Source organism: Schistocerca nitens, chromosome 7 (genome assembly GCF_023898315.1).
Source record: "Schistocerca nitens isolate TAMUIC-IGC-003100 chromosome 7, iqSchNite1.1, whole genome shotgun sequence".
Classification (NCBI taxonomy): Eukaryota; Metazoa; Arthropoda; class Insecta; order Orthoptera; family Acrididae; genus Schistocerca; species Schistocerca nitens.
Window position 1 is genome coordinate 483,190,399 of NC_064620.1, and position 2,944 is coordinate 483,193,342.

Consider the following 2,944-nt stretch of genomic DNA (forward strand, 5'->3'; position numbering starts at 1 on the left):
GTTGGCGGGTAGGAGATGGAGAAGGAGCAGGGGTGAGGGAGGCGTTGGGGCCAAAACGGGTGATGGGGAGACGAGAGAGGATGGCAGTATGGAGGGTTGGGCTGGGGGAGGAGATGAGAACAGAATCCCGTCTGGGAGTGAGGAGAGAGATGGGGGCACCAGGGAAGTGTTGGCGGAGGAGGAGGGAGAGATTCCGGGCCTCGAGAAGGGAAGGATCGGGACGGGAAAGGAGGTATTTGTAGAAAGAGGGGGAGGAGGAGGAGGAGGAGGAGGCGGAGGGAGCAGGGCCAGGTGGGGAGAGATCCATGGCACCCTGGGGGGGTGAAGGAGGACGGGGCGGGGCCTTTTTGGGAGCGGAGGAGGTGGTGGTGCCACTAGGGCGTTTTATGGCGGCAGAAGGGCGGGTGGTGATATGGGGGACGGGAGCTATAGGGAGGTGGTGGAAAGGGACACGTCCCGGCGTGGACGCAGCAGTCGGCGCCGGAGATGGTGACGGTGACGGTGAAGGCGAAGGCGAAGGCGACGGCGACGATGACGATGACGGTGGCGGTGGCGGCGGTGATGGCGAAGGCGACGGGGAGAGCTGGGCATGGACAGTGGCCCGACGGGCCACCACCCTAGCCGGAGCTGCAGTGACAGGCTGGGGGAGTGGGGGGAAAGGATCAGATCGAGAGGAGCGGGAGGAAGAAGCTGGAGAGGGGGCGACACAGAGCGAGGGCGAAGGGAGAGTGAGAAGAGGTGGGATGGAAGGAGGGGGGTGGGACTGGGCATACCACGTTATAGTGCTGGAGGCGGCGGAAGGGGAAGTGTAAACTATGGCGGTGGTGGTAGCTGTGGCGGTGGTGGTGGGGGTGGACATGACGTCAGGGAGAAACAATAACGCACAGAACGAAAAGGAAAGGACACAAAAAGGGGACAGATGAAGACAAAGACGGAGGAAGACGAGGACGGAGGAGGACGAAGACGGCCAAAGACCAGGGTCGGACGGCGACGGCGGCGGCGGCGGCGAGCACCGGCTGGCGGCGTCGGCGGCGGCGGCGGCGAGCACCGGCTGGCGGCGGCGGCGGCGAACAGACGGACGGACGGACGGAGGGACGGACAGCAGACAGCAGCGGTAGCGGCGGTACCGTGGACAGCGAGCAGGTGGGCGGACGGACGGACGGACGGACGGACGGACGAACAGCGACTGCAGTAAGCGGCGGGCAGACGGGCAGACAGACGGACACAATCTTCGAAGACGGAGATTCCAACCTGAGAGTAGCCCAGGCATTGCAATCTGACGCCTTCGAATAAGGGGATCCAGCCCTCTGAATGGTCGTGAACTAGCGAGGTTCCCACTTTTATATGCAAAGGACGGCTTCTGATTGGCTGGAATACGTCAGCGATATGGCGCGTAGTGAAGTGGTGCCCTCTACTTCCATAGATGTAGTTGCTATCCCGCGTTGCTTGCAGCGCCATCCCTTGAATCAGGAGGTAAAGTGCGAGAAGTTTTTCTCTGCGATTTTTCTTTATCCAGTGCACTCTTCCACGTGTTGCTAAGTGCATAGCCGTTGTCTCTATTAAAGTTATTATCGCTAAGTCTAATTTCGACTGCTTCCCGGATCACAGAGTCCCAGTAATTCGATGCGTGGGCTATTACTCTGGTTTCTTCAAAAAAAATCTTATGCTTGTTAAGCAGGCTATGTTCAGCCACCGCTGAAATTCAATAAAGAAAAAATAAATAAATAAAATAAAATAAAATAGTTCACGACAGTCAGTTTTAGCCCTGACGACGACCATGGAGGTAGTGGTCTAAAGCTTGGAGTTTTATCCTCAATTGACGCGGCATGTACATCGAGAGATTTTTACTCAAGAAATACGTCGCGAAAGACCTCGTAGCCGGATGACTGTTTGCCTGAAGCACCTGACGAGACTGAATTGTTTCAGGCGGCAAAATGTGGTGCCACCACTGAGAATTGGAATCGAAAGCATTGACAATACATTGTTGTCATTCGTCGTCCCTTCGTCCCAAGAAGTTCAAGAGTCAGCAAACTCTTTAACCTGTTATTTGCTTACCAGTGGCTATTGCTTATTGATTTTAAGGAGCGTGGTGTCTCTTTCACTGGAAAACGGTGCTGCGCAACGCGTCAGGAATTATGCCGTATATGTTACGCGAAACGTACCTGAAAACTGCTACAAAGGGAGCTGCTGCTTCATGATATCGCACGTCCCCACATCGAAATTGTCGTAATGCATAAGTTACTCCAACTTAAGTTGGATGCAGTCGAACACCCGGCCTATAGTCCTGATCTCATCCCATTGCATTATCACGCCATCGCTCTCTTAAAATAAGACCTTGACAGATCAGCGATACCTGTCGGAAGATGTGTATCAGGTAGTTACGGATTTCGTCAATCAGCAGGACTTGTTGTTTTAACTAACAGTTGTCTTCAACCTGATGCGTCGCTGGAATGATATCCTGAATGTCCACAGCAATTTTGCCTGATCGGCGTACCGATTCTGGACTGTACGGCCTTTGAGCAGAAACTTTCTGATCGTCCTTTATAAAACTAGATAACTGATAGGCATATGTGATTGAAATGATAATTACATAGACACCCTAGCTGCAAACAGGCGTTGATATACTTCACTGGGGACATGTTGAAAATGTGTGCCCCGACCGGGACTCGAACCCGGGATCTCCTGCTTACATGGCAGACGCTCTATCCATCTGAGCCACCGAGGGCTATTGAACGCACACGCTATGCCCGAACTCGTACGGGACTTGGTAGATTAATCTGCCACGAGTAATGAGTATGATGGGCAAACATCTATTAGGCGCACTATAAGTGTAGTGGTGTGGACATGTTGGGAATGTGGATCTCACGGGGAGCGTGCAAGAGATAAGTCCCCCAGTCTGCTTTAGGCAGCGGCGCGGCACGGACCTGCTGTCCCGGCCGCGGGC

The 2,944-nt window shown here is 54.4% G+C and overlaps 1 non-coding gene across 1 annotated transcript; it reads right to left on the minus strand.

Moving 5' to 3' along the window:
• Positions 1 to 2,651: 2,651 nt before the first annotated feature.
• Trnat-ugu (transfer RNA threonine (anticodon UGU)) lies at positions 2,652 to 2,726 on the minus strand. The gene has a single exon. It is a non-coding gene; the product is annotated as a tRNA-Thr (tRNA).
• Positions 2,727 to 2,944: the final 218 nt, after the last annotated feature.